This window comes from Sinohyriopsis cumingii, chromosome 6, assembly GCF_028554795.1.
Source record: "Sinohyriopsis cumingii isolate HCF-2022 chromosome 6, ASM2855479v2, whole genome shotgun sequence".
NCBI lineage: Eukaryota > Metazoa > Mollusca > Bivalvia > Unionida > Unionidae > Sinohyriopsis > Sinohyriopsis cumingii.
This window is the reverse complement of record NC_142966.1, coordinates 118,865,615-118,890,840: the sequence shown is the minus strand read 5'-3', so window position 1 is coordinate 118,890,840 and position 25,226 is coordinate 118,865,615.

Genomic DNA, 25,226 nt, shown 5'->3' with positions numbered 1-25,226 from the left:
TCGCAAAATGTATTAGCAAATTCCAATGAATGAGTGATGTGTATTTCAAGAATACCAAATTCATATATATATATATATATATATATATATATATATATATATATATATATATATATATATATATATATATATATATATATATATATATATATAGAGAGAGAGAGAGAGAGAGAGAGAGAGAGAGAGAGAGACAGACAGACAGACAGACAGAGTTTACATGATGTTTGCGTATGTTTTTACGAGGTTTCTTTGGGCAATCATATCTTGTTATTACTAATTCCACAGGAAGCATAGGAAATACGTAATTCATTGGGAATTATTGGGCTGGGTCACATAATTGCGCTGTTCGTTATTTGCGTTAAGGTTTACTGAGAACGTTCATAGTAGAACGTTGGTATTGACCTTTGTTACTTTTCCCTCTGGAGAACAGGAAGCATTACAAAGCTGTGTTAAAATCTGAGTGGTTCTCAAAGTTCTCAGCAGTAGGTCTTTGCAAAACTAGTCCGATGATTGTGTGGAATTATGCTCAGTTCCCTCAACTGTTCTCCGTTACTAATCCCTCTGAAAATGTAATGAAAGATCATACAAGCTTAGTTTAATGATGGCAGGAATAATTTTCTAGCAGTTCCCGAATGGAACATTTTGATAAAGTGGGCCTAATTTTTACCGCAGAAACTATTTCTTAATTTTGCAGAGTTGTGTTAGATGAAAGAGTTGTTAGGGATTTTACGTGAATTGTTTCTTGCCATGCGTGCTATTTCCCTACATATAATTATTTGTTTACTTTGAAATGACTACAACTTTCCTTGTTGTCAAGGAGATATAAACCATCAGAGTAGATTTTTAGTGAGAGTCTGTTTCGTTCTGTATTTTAAGTTGGCTAAAGCATATAATGTTGTCATCCGATAATTTTCTGTTCATTTTTCACGCCATTCTTGAATTTCTACATTTTTCTACACATGAGGTTTACCATGTTCCCGTAGAGAGCACTGCATTGAGACGTGCATACTATATTTCAAGTTATTGTTGTGTTAGGGCTGGTAGGTCTTAAGATTAATTTGATTTTGGAGTTTTAACGCCATTTTTAGCACTTGATAGGGCATATGTGTCGGCCACGATTCCTGCTGGAGGAAGAGACCCCCGGGTAGAGCCACGAGAACCTACTGGCAAGCTTTCTGAGATATCATGTTTGAGCCGTGACTCAAACCTACCCGGACAGAGGTGAGATATAAGTGGTCTATAAAGGCGAGCGGGTGTGACCAGGTTTATTTGAGTTTGTAAAGATTGTTGTGCGTATTTGTGTACGCGTTTGCGCAAGAGTATATAAGCGAAATGGCTGCATCTTTAGTAAATAATTACCGATTACCTGGGTTTATTAAAGAATACAATATGATGCGAAGAATGAGTAGCAAATATCCGCGAATCAGTTCAGATCCCATCAATTTTTAAAAAATAAACGCAATGTCTAGTGACATGAAGGAAGCAAGCCGACATAAGTTAACTATGGCAAACTACGTATTCTAGCGTAACTGATCGGGTTTGTTAAATGTGAATCAACACCTAAATCGTATGCCTACTTCCATTAACTAAAAATATTAAACAAACAAAATATTAACTGTATTTACCTTTTGTAATATAAAAATGAACTTACCGTTATAGAAATTTATTTTCTTTCCTTAGTCACCGATTGGAAAAAGTGGGGCTTGCATGGTATACGTTATGAGAAGAAGTTATTTCCAGTGGTAGTGCGACGGGGTGGGGAAGAGAGGGCGGTATTGCCCCCTCCCCCCAAGCGCTATGCACCACTGGCAACGCGACCGGGATAGGTGTATTATCCCCAGGCACTGCGCCATGGGGTGCGTTTTATTTGCAGCTGAAATTTTCGTAGTATTCCACGTTCAGCTTAGATTAACGTGGAAACTTCAAAAAACTGTAAGAGTAAGGGAGTTAATTCATATCGTCTTGGAGTATACGTCAGAAACATGTTTGCAAGCTGATTATTTTCATCAAGTCCAGTGGTTATTCATGTCAATTGTGTCAGTATAATATGTCTGTGGCGGATTTTTCTTATGAGTGCCGTGGTTATTCATATCAATTGTGTTCACTTGTGTCAATATATTATGTCTGTGGCGGAGTTTTCTAACGAGTGCACTGGTTATTCATGTCAATTGTGTCAATATAATATGTCTGTGGCGGATTTTTCTTATGAGTGCAGTGGTTATTCAGGTCACAAATATTACATAATTTACATTTACATTTAATTGTTAGAGTTCCAGATTATCTTTCAGTGAGTTCTTATGCTACAATATTGATTTAATCCCTAGGAAATGTATCTATTGTTAGAAATCTATTCAGTTTAAAACTCTGGTTATGGTGCTCTCTCTCTCTCTCTCTCTCAAAATATAAGCAAATGACAGAAGGGAAGCTAATTTTTCACAAAATGTGCATCGATACATAGTGTTCAAAGGATAATTGCATTTGTGATATATCTAATTCGGAAAATGCTTTTACGCCGTTAATCAATATGATTTTATCAGTATCTGCACGGCTGGCCACTTCAAAAGTTAGCACTACGCAAAAACCTTCTTTCCGGAAATTAGTTCGTGGTATTAGTCTGCGTAGAACGTCTAGTGCACGAATTCCTCATAGCACAAGTCAGTATACAAATTTCCACCTGCTACTTATTGCAAGCCACCATAAATATACAATTTGCAAAAGAATCGATAATTTAGGTTTATAGTGACGAGTGAGCGGTTATGTAGTATAACATTGCACTGGAAACACTGATCCAAGTCATCAAAGTCGAAACTGTGGTGGTCTTAAGTACAGTTTCTGCAGATTCTACGATAAATCAAATGAATATAAACGATATAGTCCCTGTTTATTTTCACACGTAGTACAAAGACAAACGTTCCTTTAGTGTCGAGGACGAATCGTAAGGGGCATATTACCTGTTAAATTCGGGGACAATCTAGAAATTCAGCCCAGAAGTAATTTGTTCATAATCAAAAGTTGTCATTTGATGAGATGTGACAAGGCGTGAAAAGTATGAATCATTAACAAAGAGTATTCTTCATGTAAAATTTCAATATGAACATATTGGAATATTCTGATATGAACACGAGAGTTATTCGTCTATATTTTTAAAACATTGGTAATCATATCCGTTTCAGAGCGTATCGTATTTTTCCAATGCAAAACTCGTCATTAACTAGTCGTAGTAAAAGAGTTTGAGTATCCTTTGATTTTAAGGAAATATAAGCACAATTACTTGCATGACCCATTTAAGGCCAACAACTAAAATCCCAAATGGGTAATCACCTCAGTCAAACAACATATATAGTCTAACTTGAAAAATCACTTAAGTCAGCCAAAAACTATAACATGGGTAATCCCCTCAATCAGCCAACAACTATAGTCTAACATGAGTAATCACCTGTCAGTCAATTACTATAATCTAACATGGGTAATCACCTTAAAAAACCCACAGTTATAGTCTAAGATGGGTAATCGACTCAACCAGTCACCACTATAGCCTAATATGGGTAATCCTCCCAATCAGTCAACAACTATAGTCTAACATGGGTAATCACGTCGATCAGTCAACAACTATAGTCTAACATGGGTAATCCCCTCAATCAGTCACCACTATAGCCTAATATGGGTAATTCCCCCAATCAGTCAACAACTATAGTCTAAGATGGGTAATCCCTCCCAATCAGCCAACAACTATAGTCTAAGATGGGTAATCACCTCAATCAGTCAACAACTATAGTCTAACATCGGTAATCGACTCAGTCAACAACTATAGTCTAAGATGGGTAATCCCCTCAGTCAACAACTATAGTCTAACATGGGTAATCACGTCAATCAGTCAACAACTATAGTCTAATAAGAAAGCATACACTGTTCCATCCCAGTGTGCATACTCCTTGCCACTTGTGTCAATTGGTAAGAGTATTTATATTTACACTAGCTTATGAAGCCATATGTCCTCACACTGCCATCCTGCCATCAGGACACACCGGAATATCTAGGAAGAGTAAAGCAAGTGAACCGTTGCAAGCTGAAACTAGTGGCGAAACATTTCTCTTCTCTAGGCCAGATAATCTTGACTGGGATAGCCCATAATTCAAAAAGGAGCATAGAGAATAGGAAATCAAAACAAGTATGTTGGGTACGATGGGTACACTCAAATACAGCGGCTTAAATCAGGAAGAATCCAAACGGGCACTGCATATGTAACAAGGAATTTGCAGTTACCTAAATCACATTTTCCTATCATTTATTTGCTTTATCAAACATGTGATCTTAGTTATCATTTTTACGGAAAATGGTATAAATTATTCCCCTCCAAACACCCGTATTTATAAATTTATTAAAATGCTTTATTTAGCCATCATATACTACCAACTTGACGACGCAGTATTGCTTTAAAATCTAATGTCACGTAAGTTTGTAATAAACAGCCAGCTCATCAACGTATTATATCCAGGATAGAAATATTATATCAGGAATGGAAAATTTAATAGAGGGTGCTAACATTGCATTGCTGATCTACTAAATCAGACGATTGGGGATAGTTATAGATGTTTCTGCCGTTCTAGCACAAAAAGTAACAAAACTCAACATCGTTCAACCGTTATTTTGCATTTAAATTTACTTTATTACATCAACTACGATGTAGACTTTGTAAGGTACTCGCGTTTTTGTGTGTTGTTATGCTGTCATTTATATAATTATCTTTTGTGACTTTGTGCCCTTGGAAAGAAATCGGTAGATTTTGAAAGCGCTTGGGCTGATTTCGCACTGTTGTTTGTCAGTTTTTTCTGTATGGCTGTATGTCCTTCCGTTTGTCTGTCTGTCTTGGTCTGTCACAAACTAGACCTGCAGTTCACCGTTTATTACCCTTTTCAAATTTTTCTTCATTGTTCCCCTAGTTTTTCTTACTTCTTTTTAGCAAAGTAGAGACACCGCTGAAAGATTAATTGCCCTTGGGAGTCTCGAACTGTCGCGCAGCCACTGCACTGATGGCAGCAACTTGTGCGGGTATCATTAAATTACGAGTGTAATGTTGCCCCAAAAGAGGAATTTGAAATTATATATGCTATCTACATTATATCATTAAAACTATATAGAGATCATATTCATTAATTACCGTCGACTAACGAAAAACAAACTATATTGGAAATCTGATTATCATGTACAACGTGGTTATTGGTTAGTGAATCATTCGGATTTCTGTTAGGCGATAGCTGAATGACATTAAGGGATAGGTTTACTTGATATGCTATACAACTTCAGATCAAGCTGGGTATGAACAGACCATCCCAGTTTGCAGACAAGTATCTGATTGATTTACGATCATCTGAAGGTCAGTTTGTGAAACACAAGTCATTGTCTCATCTTTATAATACAAATCCACGTGTAGATAACACAAACTTGATACCCACATTCTAATCTGATGCGATCGTAACCTCATTCATCGCGACGAAAAATCATTAAATTTTTATGTTCTTTACCTCAGACACTCTCATACATGCGATGTGTCATGTTCTGTTATATTTGGAGGAAAAGAACAATCTAACTAGATTGCTGAAAGGCGTCACGGTAAAGGTGAGTACCATCAAGAAACTCAAGGCTGGATGGGTAAATGCATCTTCTCCATTTACTCTGATTGCCATTTAAATACATATATCGTGCTTAAGAATGATCCCTGATCCCAAGTCTTCGATCGACGCTTTATATTTTCACGAGCTGGACACACTTCAGTACGAAGCTTGCAGACTGTACCGGTGTAGAAAAGAGGAATAGAGAATGGTATTCAAGTAAGTCTTTTTAATTCCTGTAACTCTAATTTGTCAGCGATTATAAGTCAACATAGCCGCCAATTTAAAAAATGCTTCTATGGTCTTTCTCGTATCTTGAAGATTCGGGGCATTGTTTACAAACATCTAGGAACAAGTGAGTGTAAATAGTTTGTGACATGTACATAAGTCAAGATCAGCACCGTACGAATAAATACTAGCAAGAGGGCGCTCTATATATATGAACTTTTGTGGGATTGACGTGTGTAAGGTGAAGTTGTTTACATTTGCAACATGTGTTTGTGTGCTATTTAGACTTTTAACGCAGCTTTAACAACTTTTCAGTCATATCACTACGACGTCTGCAGTGCGATAGTTTATAATAATGTCTAGCACTGGAGCATCATGCTGCAGACATGTAGTATCATGTCCCACCCAGTCACATTATCCTGACACCAGGCCGACCAGTTCTAACACTAACCTCTTAATGCTGAGCGCCTAGAGCGGCAGCTGCTAGTACCATATTTACAAGTCTTCTTGTATGACTTGGGGTGGGGGGGGGGTGGTCCAACCTGCGACACCCCCCATCGTACGCTTAGTCTGAAAGCGACTGCTTAGGGTCGTTTTCTGGTGACCTATGATATTAACATAATCGCTAATTTTATCAGCCAATCAGATGAAGTCTTATATCTTGGCGTTTGGGAGACATATCAGAATGACTGAAGAGCATCAATGTGTGCCGAACAATTTTAATCACTTTCAGATTTCTGGAATCTGCAATTCCATTGGGTGATTCAAATATAATCAGAACATGAACCATAATCGGTCGCTGTCAGATCTATACTTAGGACAGTGGAGATCTGATTTTAATCAGGTTGCACACGTGAAGTAAGGCCAAACTGTATAATCTAAAACCCATGATACACCCATCAATCATACACCACAAAAAAGGGCTTTAAAAGTTAATTGAGCAATACTCACAATGTACAAGGTCTTTTATTAAATACTCAGTATAACCAGCCAGGAGAATCGGGCAAACTATTTTTCTTTTAAATTCTAACCCTCCCGACGCAAACTGCAGTACTGTAGATCTCCACGTATACAAAAATGTGCTACAACACGTGTTGAATGAAGTATTTATATTACATCAAGATGTACACTTAGGTTTATACAAAGATTTACCACCACTTGTATACTTCGTACAGTTGCATGTAAAAATATTCCTGATCATGCAAAAGCATTGTGTCCTCGATGGGTCTCAGATCTGCTATTATTTACTGCAAAGCTCTTGGTAATAAACATAGACTGGGATCAAATCCGTTGATATTGCTATACAACGAAAAGTTAAACTTTCGCTGATAACTACGTCACGTTTTCAGTGCTCGTGAGAGTGCAGATAACAATCATTCTCCATGTTAGATAAAGTATGGAATATCTACATTTTTCCCATGATGCACCGCGCCGATGTAAATCAGAGGCGGGGTGTGTGGGTCTGAACAGACTAATATATTCAGTCAAAATAAGGTCGCTGTAGCAACAGTCCAGCGCCAAAGCGTCCATGGACTCTGAGTATAGTTTAAGTTAGAGGCAGAATAGAGAAAAATATTATGTCAAAATAAGGCTTATAACGAACTTTGCCCAATGGGCGGAGGCAGATCACTTCGCTATAATATCGCTTCAGGAAATTGCCAAAAAAATGTCAAAATATTGGGGGTGTTTCAACGTTTTAACCGAAGCTTCTCACTGAGGTAGGAAATAGTAACGTTGACAGATTACTCAACCAAAGATTTTATCCAAACCAATGCGATATCATGTTCTTGGATAGTGTAAATGTATTGAAACAAATCCATATAGGCTTTTCGGAGCAGTAACAAAGAAACATTTGAACCTAATTACATCCATGTCAGCGGGGCACCAAGCCTGGTGAATATTTCGCAGCGTATGTCTATCAACTCCATTAGAGACAACCAAAATATTATCTCCTATCGATTTAGAGATCATTAGGTATCGTTGCGTGACGTTAATAATGTCCGTGTTTTTATGTCTGTCTCGTGAGAATACTCTGGCTAGATTTATTTGTTTGTCGAGTATAACATCATTGTATAACACTAGATTATTAATATTACCCCCAAGATCACCGACTGATGCTGCATCAGTGATGTCAGCGATAAATTCAATGACGTCAACGTCAACGTCATGGTTGTTTTCCAAACCTTTTGCAATTTTCTTCAATTCCTTAAGAACATTATAGCATCATCTACACATCGTGCCACTGAATAAAGTTTGTCCTATTTTGCCTGTCTCTTTATCAAGTTAAGGAGTAGCTGAGTTTTACCAGATCCAGATGGGCCAATGATAATGGCACGAATAGAGTTGAGCAATGCCGGATGATGCTTGACTGGCTCTTGTCCTCGCTTTGCTGTAAAGTCAATCACATTCATGTTGTACAAATATGACAGGTATATGAGTTTATATTGTGTTCACTGTGAAATAAAGTAAATGATACCAGTGGACTAAAAGCAATAATGACAAAGAATCGTCGACGGGTGCTTACAGGTATGTGCGTGAAATGCAGTACCAACAAATATACAGATTTGTGGCATCACGCGAGACGTCAGGAGGTAATGACAGCTCCGTGACACTCGGAAATTATCTTGTACTCTATGGGCTAATTATCCTGGTGAGACACATCTACCGGGATAAAATTAGTGTGGCTCTGGAACCCGCCTTGATATTAGACTCGACGAAAGAAATCAAACAAAAGCTGGTGAATTTCCAGTGAATGCGATTGATCAAATGTGACATGCTCATGACGTCGCGTATAAAAATCACGATCTGCAGCAACGCAGACGCCATGTTGATTCACACGCAGAATTATATAAAAAAATAAAAATATAAGGGGATCACTAGCCAGTTGCTTGATAAGGCCGGCTATGAGTGGTAAATTAGTTATGGGGTTCTAACCCAACACTCACCACCCCGCCGGGACGGGTGATTAATCGTCCGATAATTACAACAATGGAATCCATTTATTATAGTCCAAGAGGATACTGTAAAGGCAGAGCGGCGATTAACAAACTTGCTGGGTCAGCAGGTGTTAGGCTTGATTTTGCCCCAGATGGCTAGGCGACGAGCAATATGGCAAATTTATATACCATCGCTGAAAACATTTCAATACGGACGGTTTGATGTTAGCACTCTCTACAAAGTTTGAGGTATATCTTTTTTAACCCCTGTCACTGTTGTAACTACAGCAGCACTTAAACGACTGAGACGCACATACAAATATGCGTTGACAGTCGTCGAGGTTGCGAGTAGATACAAAGAAGCAGAACCATTATCAACTAAAACAGAAACTAAAGTTGCAACCGCGTTTAAACGGCTTTCTCATCGTGGACATTTATCATGGCCACGATTGCTACAGGTTGAAACTGGCAAAGAATATATTGGTGCAGTATCATCGTTGATGCAACATGATGTAAAAACCAGACGTTGACACACAACGATACATCGTGATCAGGTAATGGTTGAGCGATTAATGGAACACATGCTGAGCGATTATTTGGATATCAGTGTATGCTCAGGAATTTTCCCACAACGACGAGATCTCGCAAATGGGTTACAAGACTACTGCGCGTAATAGCCGCATCAAACAGCGAAGTCACGTGTGGAATTTTATGAAACCCATTGATGCAATCGCGAAGAAGCACACACAGGTTATGCGGCACTCTACGTCACAACAACCATTACTCTGCAATGTGACGGTCAGGTATTGATATGAACCACTCTCTCTCACAACAACCATTACTCGGCAACGCGACGGTCAGGTATTGATTGATATGAACTACTGGCCCTCACAACAAGCATTACTCTGCAACGAGACGGTCAGGTATTGACATGAACCACTCTCGCTCACAACAACCATTACTCGGCAACGTGACGGTCAGGTATTGATATGAACTACTGGCCCTCACAACAACCATTACTCTGCAACGTGACGGTCAGGTATTGATATGAACCACTCTCTCTCACAACAACCATTACTCGGCAACGTGACGGTCAGATATTGATATGAACCACTCTCTCTCACAACAAGCATTACTCTGCAACGTGATGGTCAGGTATTGATATGAACCACTCTCTCTCACAACAACCATTACTCGGCAACGCGACGGTCAGGCATTGATTGATATGAACTACTGGCCCTCACAACAAGCATTACTCTGCAACGTGACGGTCAGGTATTGATATGAACCACTCTCTCTCACAACAACCATTACTCGGCAACGTGACGGTCAGGTATTGATATGAACCACTCTCTCTCACAACAACCATTACTCTGCAACGTGACGGTCAGGTATTGATATGAACCACTCTCTCTCACAACAACCATTACTCTGCAACGTGACGGTCAGGTATTGATATGAACCACTCTCTCTCACAACAACCATTACTCGGCAACGTGACGGTCAGGTATTGATATGAGCCTCATGAACATGAAGGTGGTAAAATAAGAGCAACTGATCCTAGGTGGAGTGTAACCACATATCAAAGCACCAGTGCAGTTACATCTACGGGTAGGCCTGCAATCTACAGACTAGATTCGATGGCTCCTCAGCGTAGATTTCTCCGTGAACACTTACAAGTAATTCCTGAAGATAAACAATTACCACCAACATGGGTTCACTAGCAAATCAAGACACTAGCTCCTCGACCTCTGTTACGTACAAGACAGGTTATCATCACATTCGCACGTTTATGGCCCAAACTACGATTGATTCTATCCAATGTAAACTTTTTTGAGTCATTAGGATAAGATTGTCATGAATGACAGTGTTACAAATCTTGCGGTGATTGTTTTGTCGTTGCTTCGATTCCATGATGAATTCACAATCAAGATCAAACTTGCGTTTATTTTTGTTTTGTCTTTTCGCTGATAACCAGCCAGTTTTTGATCTTACCTTAGTATCGTTAATTTTCTGCGATTGATTATCTTCCATCGTATAAACCATCCCGTGGAGCTGAGACATTCTTGTAACTCGATACTGACAGATAGCCTACATTTGACCATTCGACACAATCATCGACAATCCAAACATTGGTATCTGAGATTGTTAATCACTGCGGTAAATGAATTGTTATTGCAAATCCTAGAGTCCAGCATTTTCAACAGCGTCTACGGGTACAAAAACGATATTATAAAGAACGAACATTTGTTTATCCATGGATCCAAGAATCTCAACGTCAATATTCTGCCTACTGGTATCTGCTTGGAGATAACATAATGGGGCTAATATCTCTGAAAGTTCTCCTTATGAAGTGAGAATAACTTACTTTGAAGTGAATCACGAACTATTTTCTTGGATGCAACTCAAATCGTTAGGTCGCCACAAATCTCAGCAATCATCAATCGCATTCTCTAGAATCTCAGTGTGCATCATCTATCATTGAATCTTGTTAGATTTAAGTCTTATCTTCATTTTTAGCCTCTTCAGTGATTCATCGGTAGCACTATGGTTTTCTAACATTTTCTCATTAGCGTCGACATATTTGTTTAAGCAGTCGTTTGGCAAATCTCCTGTGAATGTGGGAGGTTGACCATGATCTCCGCACACGATAATCGCCGTTGATTTTGTTGATAATCAGCCAAGAAACATTTAAAATTATCTTTACATAACGTACATATTTCATCCCAGAAGATGATCTTGGGAATATGTTTCTCAACTATTCTTTTTGGAGTAAACGCATGACCGCGACATCGAAAGAAATTGTGACAAGTATGAGACTTAAAACCTCTCTCTTTCATCCTATTAAGATAAACCGTTTTATGCCGCGTCGCGTGATCATGAACTGATGTTGCCGATGATGGTTGTGACAGATGTCCATATTTTTAATACTGAGGAAGAGGTTTGTAATATGCAGACTCAGAGCAATTACATATTAGCTCATTTCGTACTCGCCAGTACCCCATGGAGCTTATTAGAAGTTCATCTAGCAGGCCTATACTTGACTAGTTGATACACGATGACTCTACCGACTCAAACAGCTGCATTAGGAAATCGATTAATTATCATCGATAACAAGTTTATTGATATGTAGCCGAGCACTGCAGATCTCAGATTTTCAAACTGCGGCGAATTACCATCATATTACCTGATAATAGTACCTAAATAGTTCCATTTGGTAGGTTTGCACACTCCCTGGTGGCTAATGTACCTATATTTGCCTTATCAGCAGTTATAAAGTCAGAGTTCTCCCTCGTCTATGATTAATCTTGTACAACGGTTTTTTATTGTCAAATGAGGCACAATATGTACGTTTATCAGTAATTTTTCGCCTTCCGTCTTTTGCAAACGTTATTTCCTTCTTGTCGTTGATTTCTAGTTTTGGTAACCAGACCTTGTATTGTGGTCTATACGAAATTATTGCTTCACTCACTGTCGGAGATACCAATATCTTCGTATTAAGAATAAATCTCAATAGTACTATTGAACCCCAACCACGTTTATTCTTTCCCTAGTTGTGACCCGAGTTGCCGAGTGGTCTAAAGCGCTCACCGTTACTGATCACTGCCATCTCACCTCTGTCTGCGTGTGCTCCAGTCTCGGGCTCGGTCATTGTGGTTACGTGAGAAAGCTTGCCAGTAGCTTTTCGTGGGTCGGTGGTTCTTTCTTGGGTTTTTCCGAGTTCTTCCTCCACCATTGATACTGACCGCCATTTATAGGCAACAACAACAAAATATTTCCGTAGTTGTCCACAAGATTTGTCTCCGGATTCGGTTCTTTAAAATGACGACCAAACCAAGCAGGAATGACCGGATGAACATTCTCAGCAAAATTCGAATGATTCAACTTCGCCACGTAGTGTACGATCTAAATCCGGCAGATGACCATTTATCGCAGTTAGAATCATTTCATGTGCCGGATGCCCAAATCTCTCAAAATAAGGCTCACATTCATTGATCAAGAACCCCATGTGGAGAACCTTGTTGTTACAAGTATTGCGACTGTCATCAAGAAATGTTCGTCGTGGGAGTTTACAACCAAAACCATGCGTGCAATGCAGTATTGTCATTAGAGGTAATTAGAAACCAATTGTAATCATATTTTTTCTTAGCAAGACGAAATTATTAATTTAGAGAAATTATATATATAAGGAACAAGAAGAGTTCAGGAGACATCCAAGCCCTTGTAGTTATGAGGAAAATCGCCTTCGTGTGATCAGACACTGTTGACTACAGAGACCGATCGGCTTAGCCATTAACACCGATTAACAAGTGCTCTGTGCGGGGTGAAAAGGGATCTATCGCATAAATTTGTTTATGGGTGTTTTAATGACTTGATCAGAAACCTTTTCGTTATTGACCACATCAACGGCAAACAACTTGTTAATCATCTTGAAAATAAATACTGAGGCTGTTGCACAAAGCGAAAATAGCAAACGGGGGAGAGGGGCTGTGATGGCAAGTACGAAAAACTTCACGGTCAGTTTTGCTCTGTAAATTTACAGACAGGCGAATTAAACGAATTTCTTATTTCCATCAATGTTCACAGCAGGATAATATTTTGATATTCATTCGTATTTAGTACAGCGTGTCGCAGATGGCATAACAAATTCAGCGCTATCGAAACGGTTTAATAAAAAATATTTTAGTATACCATAAATATGGAATCCTCATCACGGGAAACGTTTCATTGCTAGCAATCCATCCAGGGAATCGTCTGTGTCATTTATCAGGATGAGTCATACATGTGTCATATGTATCATGTGGACATGAGTCATACAATAAACAATGATTCAGAATGAGTCATACATCTGTGTCATGTGGACCTGATTCAGAAAGAGTTATACATCTGTATCAAGTAAACATGATTCAGGATGAATCATACATGTGTCATATGTATCATGTGGACATGAGTCATACAGTAAACATGATTCAGAATGAGTCATACATCTGTGTCATGTGGACCTGATTCAGAAAGAGTTATACATCTGTATCAAGTAAACATGATTCAGGATGAATCATACATGTGTCATATGTATCATGTGGACATGAGTCATACAGTAAACATGATTCAGAATGAGTCATACATCTGTGTCATGTGGACCTGATTCAGAAAGAGTTATACATCTGTATCAAGTAAACATGATTCAGGATGAATCATACATGGATCCATTTTTTCTGCCTTAATCTGTGTGCCCGGAATAACACAGGTTAATATTTCAGTCAGTTAATGAATGCAGCGGAATTTCACAAACCCCCAGGATGAAATTCCAACGCAGAAATACAAGCCATGTTTGACAATCGAAGTACCCAGGCATTCTATATAGTAAAAATCATGCACCAGATCTTCTCAGCAGTGCGTAACTTTATATACGACAAAAACTAGTGTAGTGCAAATCACATTGTCTGAATGCAACCACAAACAAGGCAGTCGCCTATGAATAATTCCTAGGATGGTCAAGGTCGACGGTGAGATATATAGTTAAGATTGATGTTGTTGTTAGGATATTTAACATACGACAAGCTTTTAAAAAAGAATGTGTTCACCATATAATGGATCCAGAAAATATTAATGCGATTATCTCTGCGATTGCAAATGTACATAAAGATGGTATTACACTTGTTGTTATGCTAGCGAATACATACAAAATCACAGATAATTTCTAGGTATTACCACAGCGACAGGAGGAAGGTAGATACTCCAAATTACTCCACTTATCCACAGCCAGTGATGATAAAATTGCTGAATTTGTTCCACTAGAATATGAAGCAAAGAATGTTGTAGGAATACGCGTGAGACGGATGAAAAATATCATGACGGAGAATCCTCACGTGGAATCATAAAACGATCACTCCAACAACAATATATATATATATATATATATATATATATATATATATATATATATATATATATATATATATATATATATATATATATATATATATATATATATATATTTGTTGCGGAGTAGACGTTGTCGACAAAACTCGGCATATCATACCTCCACTCGTCATTATCATATGGCAGAATTCTGCCTCACGCTGAGTGAAGTTTGAGGTGTACATGAGCAAGAATGTATATACCATAAAGTTACTCAATTCAGATTTGTCAATGGTATTAGTTTTTAATGGTCATATATGCAAGACCTCTTTAACAAAAATAATGCGAAATTGGGATAAAAATAGTACAGCGGACTTTACCGAGGGCCTACCCATACACACTTGTTATTAGCTCACGGACAGTTTTTAGTTTTTTTGGACAAGTACTCGTTGAGAATTTTAACGATGAGATCTTCAAGTGGCTCAAAATCAACTTCACGATACGAATCGGCTGCATCTTCGACAGAAAAGGACATATCTGCTCCATAATCCACCTCGCAGAGCCCTGCTCTGAGATCTGCCGATTACCTCATACATTTATACCAATAAATCATATATGCTATGATGTCATCGCTGGTTTTTATCTCAGCTAATTTGCTTTTGACTATGTCAGGCTACCCTTGATTGGCGAATAATTTTGTAGCCGACCATGTTAAGCATTCAAATTTCTCTGATGACACGTAGGCTAACGGAGTGGCTCCGGACATTATATACAACTGAGATGAGATTAATTAAAATGCAACTAAATCCATGATCGGTCAAGGCTATTCTCGGTCTGGTAATACTCGTAGTCTCCTAACCTAAGGCTTGCACCGTTTCACGGTAAAGCCGTTTACGGCCTGTCGCGTACATATAAACTCACTATTAACTCTTTACAGCGAGTATCCAATAAATATTTGTTTTGATCAGTCTGTCGGAAATGTATCTGTGACAACGAAGGATTATGACATCGTAAGTAAACAGGATTAACAGGCACTGATACAATCAAATAACCATGAGAAACTTCAAAAGTGAAGCTGTGGGTGATATATCCTGTTGGGCCTGTTTGGAATTCGAAAAATATGCTTGAATGTTGCCATCGAAGGCATTGTATACGAGATTCAGAGATATCATCGATGTAATGTTGAATATACCAGATGATATATGATGGCCGCTTACGTTGGGGGTCATTGTCCTGTCTGAGAATCGTTGATAGGGCTCCTATTTTTCCCATGCATATGTGATCTTCGGTAAATACTCATTGACGATATCATCGACGTCTTGGGATACCTGCGCGTTGTTAAACCCGGGCGGGCTAAAGGTCGGTAGCTGGTCTCTGATGATGTTAAAGTGATCGAGAAATAACTCAGAATATGACTTGTCTTTGCCATCACCGTAGTAGTCGCTGTCGCCTCGATGAATTACGGTTTCCACGATACATCGATATATATTTTCGGCATACGATCTTACCTATTTCAGGTATTGAACTACTGAGATGATCTGATTGATCAGATAATTGTTTGTATACTCATTTAAGTGGTTGGAGAGCAACTATCGCACTTTGTCGCTCACACGAGCGCGCTCGTCAGCGACGTCATCGGAAATTTGTTTCATATCTGCTTCGTCAAAGGTTGTTAAAGGTGATGATACTATGGGCATCCGCACACCTTCTGATGAAATATGCCAGAAATGTTTTACCATCACTCGTCGTGATCTTGTTTGTATGTCTGATCCGTTCGGTAGAGCTAACGACCGATAAGGTGTTCTGATATTACTCATTAATTTGAATTTTTTTCGGTACTCGGGAACTCTAAGATATACCTGCTTGCCAGACGTATAAACTGATTGCTGTAGTTCTGATGTTCCAACGTGAGGTTTCACCAACGGCCATCCGAGCACTTTTCTGATTGACGAATTGTATATATCAACAGCGTAATCTGGTGTCGATATTTCAGTGACTGGACTCAGCGTTAGTTCATGTACTGTGATAGCAGTCTTTGATTCGTTTCCAGTAATATGCTTTTGTCTGCGTGAAATTTTCATAGATTTGCTCGAATTGAAAAGCCCGTTGGAATGCTAAAGACATTCCATTTGGGAACTTGTTTGCCGGCTTTATCCGTTTTCATCTTAAACGCGAATATCAGCGAATGATTGGCACCAAATGATTTTGATCTGATATTTAGCCAACTATTATACACTCGCAGTTGTGCAAGTGCGATTTCTAAGCTTCCGTTGCATCCGGCTGATTTTATCGGGGTTGGAAAACTAATATCAAATTCCTCTTACGTTGATATCGATTATATCATCATGGTTGTTGGTGGTGTTATATTAGATACAATTTATTCTAATAATGCCCCTTAAACACGTTCATGATCTGTCATTATTATTTACACAGCTTCAAAATGTGGAGGTGGCGACTGTTGGTGCTCGTCAATGTTGTTAACGTTGGAGTCATTAATGACAAATACCGCTCATTGAAATGATCTCGTCATCGGATATTACACCGTCGTTCAGCCCCGACGCAATCATTGATGATAGCTATGCATGCGCGTGTGATGCTTTTGAAAACAGTGTTGTGTGGTCGCATAATCGAACATCCGCGTATGTTGATAGATTTTATGCGATAATATTAATAATATCAGCAACACCGGCGATAACGGAAACACCGATTCCTATTACTGGTGCTATCACTTACGTCGGTGGTAATGTATCTATTAACGTCATTGTTTCAGAGACGACCGATGACACCACGTATACCACCTTGCCGATGACGACGACGCGTATGTGGTATTTTTTGTTTTGTATTTGTGTGTCTATGATATTTTTAGCGATGAATGCCACGCACATGCTTGATCATACTTAAAGGACTATGTGAGATGGTAAACACTGGTGTTGCTATCCATTATGTGAATGCTAAGTAATCAATTGAGGAGGTTTTGCGATGAATTCCAGACACCATCAATAGGTCGCTGAGGTCAATTGTCTGTCTTCGGGACCCAATACAAAATTTCCTCAGGAATCAGATTCAGATTGACTGACACGTTTCCAGAAAATCTATCGATTGAATTACGCAAAGGAATCTTCGTAAATATCCTAAATTGCATACATCTGAACACGCCAAGGTGGTACACACTAGTGACCTGAGCGGTATGCTTGATTGTATTTTTTATTTTGACCATGTTGCTGATCCAGAATTTACTGTCTATACGTTAATGAACGTAGTCGTATAAATTACACCCGTTTTAATATTTCTGACGCGCTCAATTATGTCGGAGATTCCGCCGGATATATCTACGAGCGTTTCGTTGATCGTTGTGATTGACTCAAACGTTGACTAGAACGCTGAGTGTTAATTTTAGCGAGCCTTACTTTGACAACCACTGGATTTCCCACAAAAAAATTATCGGTGATTATATCAAGTCGTTGAAAGTTTCTGCGAAGACCCGTAAACGCGCTTATGTAGATAAGTGGATAATTTACTATCACTCGTGGTTTCGTTGTCTACGTTTTTCTTCGTTACTGTGTTGTCGTCTAACGCAGGTTCTCTCAGAAGAACAATTTTATTTCCGTTCATGTTGAGTTCACCAGTCCTCGTATCGCCAAATACAGCAACAGGTTTATTGATATCGTTTCTGATTGTTGCGACTGATATGTTTGAAATCCTGATTTTATCAGTTTCAGTAAATACCGGGATATTATCGACGGTAGCGCCCAAACCTCGCTAGACCATATCAATCCACCAATCATTGTTTGTCTTTAGCCGTCCACTGTGATCTTGAAAAACAACTACCTCATCCTTGCCAATCCCGGCGAGGTTCAAAAGATAGCAAGCTCATCTCATGTCGCATACGATGACACATCAAAGTCACCGGGACCAGCTTTCATAACACTAGCACCAGATAGTCTCTAAATATATACTATTATAAGCTCGAAAGATGTTTAAAACGACGGGTGGTCATTTATGGGTAGTATACTGTTGGGAAGGCTATGCCGTCCACTGTTCATTTACGACTTTAAGCGGTGGTGATGATGACCTTGATAAAGCAATAAGTACAGCAAGTACTTCTGGACCGCATATGGATGGATATGTTAATGTTTGTATTAGCAATGTTGAATACTAGATCTGGCTGGAAACGGATTGGCTAGCGATTCTGCTGATATATATTTTTTTTTTAAATTTCATGGTACCAATCCATACGAATCAAAATAAACAACACCACGCGGCACAACCGCGTATGCAACCCAGTGAGTACCAGGGCGAGAATTTCCATCGAGATTAATGATACCAGTTTCAACTCGATTTGGTTGTTCCGGTAACTGACCATGAATGAAAAACCCTCTGAAGATTGTATTCTTAATTGACGAGCAGCATCAAGTAAATCAAAATTGGATATGAAAAGCTTGCTTAGCAAAATATTCCTGGTAGTCTTAGACGCTGACCGTACCACGAAGGGATTGTTCCTGGCAATCGTAAACCACTTCATCTCTTTTTTTCTTCTTTTTTTTGGAGGTCTTCAGACCATGTTGGAACACTCCGTTTTCTGTCGCTTTTTTGAATGCCGTCACAGCAGGAGTTCCAAAGGCACCAAGTGCGGCTGCCTTTGCAACACTCAGAGCTGCAGTGGCAACCAATACTGGTATAGCTGAAAGAAGTGAAATATACCACCAATCTTTGCTATATCATTAATGGCATCCGCAGAGAGATTAAGTCGAACACCAGTCTTTAATTTCCTGGCGTCAATGAAGAGCATGAGTTCACGTTTTGTCAGTGATAATTTATTTGGGCCTTGCAATGCTGTTGATCTCAGTAATAGTTTTATTCCAGAAATCGTTTTAATGCTGATTGTAGTTTTTTAATCTGACCAGGTGTCAAAGTAATATTGACGTGTTGAAATGACATTCATACAACATTATGCATCATTTAACTGCAGATCGCAAGGATGTTTCGCATTCTAGCGATCGAATGACATGTTTTCCACAGGTCCATAAACGATCCTGAATCGTCCACCAACACATTTGAGATGCATTGTTTGATCTGACAGTATAACAGCGATGACTCTTTAAACAGCAGCTGGTAGTCGTATTACACGAGCCCGAAAATGTATGTCAACGACTGATTGAAAAACTCCAAGTGTTCTAGTGAGAAATAATAGATCGGATATAATGTTGCGAAATTCCTCTGCGATATCTGCAAACCAAAATCAACATTCTGAACACGTTCCAGGAATGCCATCAAACGATGATACGCCCGTGCTATCAAAATTCAGTAACACTTCTTCAGATGGTTTTTGATGTCCGTTTATTCTCAGAGAAATTCACTAACCCCGAGTGTGTCAAACACCATTTGGTTTAGCGGCTTTGAATCTACTCTGGCGTTTTCCTGAATTGCTATAAATCTATGTAGGTGTGCTGAAACTTGATGATGTGATGACACCTGCCATGTGAATAACCCAGCAGAGTTACTTTGAATACTGTCTGTGGTCATTGTCAACTATGATAGTGTTAACTTTCCGCCGATATCCATGAAAGAGAGCATACGTTGTTCTTCAGTCAACAATGGCGTCATTGTTGGCATCCACAACGAAATGTCTGTCAGTCTCACTTTACTATCATTAACCCCAGCTAAGTGACAGATTACATCGTTGTTCGTGGCTTTTCGAAATAGTGCTATTGTGTGTTTAGCACCGAAATACTTTTTCTGACATTTTTGCGGAATCCAAGGATGTGTGACAGTGGAATTGCACATGAAAAGTTTTCTTCACCGTTTAACATCGATCAACGTACTTCAAGTCCTAGGTTGAAATCTTCATTCATCGACGCGACTTCATTTTCAGTCTCGTTCGTTCTCACGTGACTGCTCTTGGGGTGATCAGTGGAATCTTTGGCAAATATCACTTATGGACCGCGGACAGCGAATGATCATTGCTGTTTCATCAACTAGATCGAGAATCGTCGTAGCAGCATCGACATTTTCAAGATCTGATTCAATCTTCTACCGTCAATCATGTATGTTGCACTATTAAACAACGCCATAACACCATCATTAACAAAATCAACTCGATCTCTAATTCCATATGCTGTGTTAACTACTTTTAAAAGTTGACATTCGATCTCAATAAATGCCTCAGCGGGCAATAAATATCTGCTTGTATCCTGAACTTGTAGTTCAGTTCTTCCACGTTTGCCAGGTACACATGCATCATAAAATAATACTGATAATCACGCACCGTCTCATCTTTGAGGACAGGCGCGTCGTGTCAAATGCGGGATCAGATACACGCTTGAACATATTATTATATATACTGTTATTTCAAACGACGTCGAGTCTAACCACTTCCTGCAATCAGACTTGCTGTTATATATTTTTCTTTTTGTTACGGCCAGTATGGAAGCCGGGAAGACTCTGAGACAAACCACCGACCCACGGGAAGGTATGTTCAAATATAGTTCCTAGTTTAATGGTCATTCGACTGGTAAGGTCAGTGACATAACAGGTCAAGTTTGTCCTCAGCTTAGAAACCTGGTTGTGCTTACCTAGGTAACTGGTCAGCAGTTAACAGTGTTCTGCTGGAAAGCACTTTGTATATTTTACTTCCTTTTTTAAAATAATATTTCAGACATTTTGCTAATGTGTGTGTGTGTGTGTATGTGTGTGTGTGTGTGTGTGTGCGCGCGCGCTACTGTGTGTGTGTGTGTCAATGTAAAAGATCTCTAAAGTCAATTTTGATTTTAAACTGTAAAGTGTGAACATTGGTACAAAAGAAAAACATCGAGCTAAAATTTGTAGCAATGTATTCATTAATATGTTTCTGGGATATAAAGAGGGCTGTATCGTGGGGGATTTCCAGGGTGTCGGAACCCCCCTCCCCAGCTAGAAAAAGAAATTATCGTACACACAAACGTATAGTCACTTGTCACTTGAAATTGGACAAACGTTGTATTCTGGCGCACGTTAATTAATTATTGTGCACACTTTGAGTAAATATATGCATAGACTTTTGCTTTGGTTTCCTTTCAAGGAAAGTCAGAGACCCTTTGAAAGTTTGCCCCCCCCCCCAACACTTGACCTTGTGAGGGCCTAATAAATGATACTATTTTAATAAATATACTTTGCTTATTCATTGGTAAAGTGGGTTTTAATTATATACGCGCATTTTCATTTCGAAATTTCAATTAATCTTTTGCTTCTGGTCTCTTTATAGAGTTAGTTTAATTGTCCAAATAAATCACACTAATGCACTCTTACAACAGTCAAGCCAGGTATGCCTTTATTTCGTACTGCAACAGATGTGTACCGTTTATTGTTTGTGCACTATATCATCATAAAGTGGATATGTGAAAGGGGCCCAAGAAACTCACACAATTAACAACTATCTCGTAAACCACACTCCTCCAACATTTATCAATAACATACAAAAAATAAATTATATTTTATTGGATTTTAAATTTTCTCCATTGCAGAACACGCTTCTCCGTCTTTAGTGAAAGAACGGAATCTTTGTACTTTTGTTTCCAATGACACAACGCGCTGGTGTGTTGCAACCAACTAATCATTTTAATTTAGGTGAAATTGTTAACATAGCTGTTATGGGAATGACATCAATGTTGTTCGCATGACTTTAGTTGAAAATGAAACATAAATGTGGACCAGAAATAGGAAGGGTTGCAATTAAATGCTGGTTTTTATGGTGAATTTCGACAAAAGCAATTTTAATTATTAGTGACAAAGCTTGCCAACTTACATTTAGTGTGACCAAAAGTAAAATTGATGTAAGCCAAGATGAATGTCGTTACATTAGTTTCTTTTGCATGCTAGCGACATGTTATTTTTGACGCCATGCAGATTTTGACGTCATAACCCGGATGATATATTCTTTGTCCAAAGTATGAAATTGAAATGCTCACATTGGATGTAAACAATCAACGATAGGGCACATTTGTAATTTTTACAGTATTTCCCCAGATTAATATATGCTAATTCTCTGTACAGATACAGACTGGTTGTCCGAAACCAACTGCACCTACTAGTTTACTATGGGTCATTTCAAAGGTTTTTTTAGAAAGCTCCAGTGGCCAAGCGGTTAGAGCGTCCGCCTCGGATGCGGGAGGTAGTGGGTTCGAACCCCGGCCGAGTCATACCAAAACTTATAAAAATGGTACTCGCTTGGCGCTCAGCATTAAGAGGTTAGTGCTACTACTGGTCGGCCTGGTGTCAGGATAATGTGACTGTGTGGGACATCATGTCTGCGGCATGATGCCCCAATACTAGACATATGCCCTAGTACTAGACATCACTATAACCTGCCACATTGCAGACATCGTAGCGATATGACTGAAAAAGCTACATTAAAAATCCGAATCACATCACATCGAAGATTTTTTTTTTCTTCATATTTTCAGACTTTGTAAAACACACGGAGGTCAGACCAGAATATCTTATTTTCTTTTCGAAATTTTAGCGCTTTTCCATTTAGGTTTATTGCTCTCTCTGAATATACTTTCGATTTGTTGGCCAATATAGTTCGGCCACAGCTGGGATTCCTTAAGGGTATAGCTAAGGAACGGCATGTATAATCACCGATAATGAACATAAGGTAAAAAAAAAATATGAAAATTATGAACAGGACATAAGCTAAAACGACCACAAATGAACAGGACACAAGCTAAAATGACTACAAATTAACAAACTGCAACCAAAAATAGATTTAATGGGATTTAGTATTGAAAACAGAATGGAAAGTAATCTTACAGTATTTCCTGAATAATTATTATGAGATTAATCAGATTTAGCATTGTGAACTTTAGTAGTGGAATAAGCCTGATTTTGGCTCATCATATTCCCTCCCGGGTTCTCGTCCCTGCCGTTGGTCACTCATTAAATCCGAGAGAGGGATATGTTGAATTTTGGATTTTTTATCCACTACTCGAAGACTGGGGTTTAATCGTTTTTATTGTTGGGTTCTTTTTGCATCCACACGTTATTTCGTCATACTAATATACGACTACATTACGACAATGTTGTTGTTGTTGTTGTGGGGTTTAACGCCATTTTTCAGCACACGATAGGCTATGCATGGCGGCCAGTATTAATGGTGGAGGAAGAACCCGGGAAAACCCGGGAAAGAACCACCGACCCACGAGAAGCTACTGGCAAGCTTTCTCACATACCCACATTGGCTGAATCCGAGACTCGAACCGGCGCAGACAGAGGTGAGATGGCAGTGATCCTTAACGGAGAGCGCTTTAGACCACTCGGCCACTCGGGGCCCCTACATTACGACAACACAGTAGCACTCTGTCAACAACCTACACCTATTCCGACAAGCATTCATTAGGACAAGCACCTAAGCATAGACAATCTTTCATTCTGTGTCATAGATTTTGCTAGCAGGAAAAACAGGAAGAACATGACTATCCTCTACTGGAGCTGTTTCCCGCCTTTGGCGCGCCTTTTTATTTGTGAACTGGCTGATATTTCCAAAATTTCTTCTAGTCTATCGCTGATAAAGTCAAACACGTGAGTTCTGTTGAAATTCAGAAGTTTCGTCCATAACTCAAGGCCGGCTATCTGGTTATATATATATATATATATATATATATATATATATATATATATATATATATATATATATATATATATATATATATATATATATATATATATCTTCACTTTACAATTGTCACTCTTCAGAAGTCGTCATATCTATGAAGCTCAACCTCTTTAACTGATGTTCTCTTAGGCTCGTGCGACACTATCCTCGATGTCAATAACCCGTTTCTTGGTCCTGTAATCAATGTGCAGACATCAACATTGCCATCCGCGCCATCGACACAAATAGTCAAGGATCTGTTACTTAACATTTCCGTTTCCACGTTAACAGTTTAGGCTCAAATGTATTTTCCGCACTGTTGCGAGCTTGTCCTCAGGGACCTATCATATGCTTAGCTGTATGGCCGTAAGGAAAGACAAAAGATCACGCGCGATATAAAGAATGCAGGAAACGGTAAATCTATAGTCGGCTGATGTAACTCGTCATACAGCCTGCTCCTGAAATGCAAGCAAGCAAAAAGATGACGCTATGCCATCGATCAACCAGATCAGCAATTCCACAGCTGTTCTTTTCCAAGCAGCCTCGACGTGAGTTTCAAAAAGCTTACTCACTAATTTCTCTTGCTCTTCTTTTTACCGGCAGCCTCAGCCTGAGACTAAAAGAGCTCCGACAGAAATATATCCTGCTTTTCTTATCAACCGGTAGCCCCAGTCATCTTTCATGGCTCGTAAGTTTTATGTAAATATAATTTTTCAGAAAATAGTTTCACCTTGATTGTTCGTTTTATAAACACCAGGTGTTGATCTAGATCGTGACCTTGATTTAAAATTAGTACCAAACACGTAAATAAGTTCGATTTTTATTTTAAAATGATTGGCTGTTGTCGAGGTCATGATGGGACTACATATTTAAGATGTAAACAATTTTTTAAAATTTCTTACAGTAAAATGATTGGTTTTCGTCAGGGTCACACTGGGTGAACGTGATCTTTAACAAGTACCT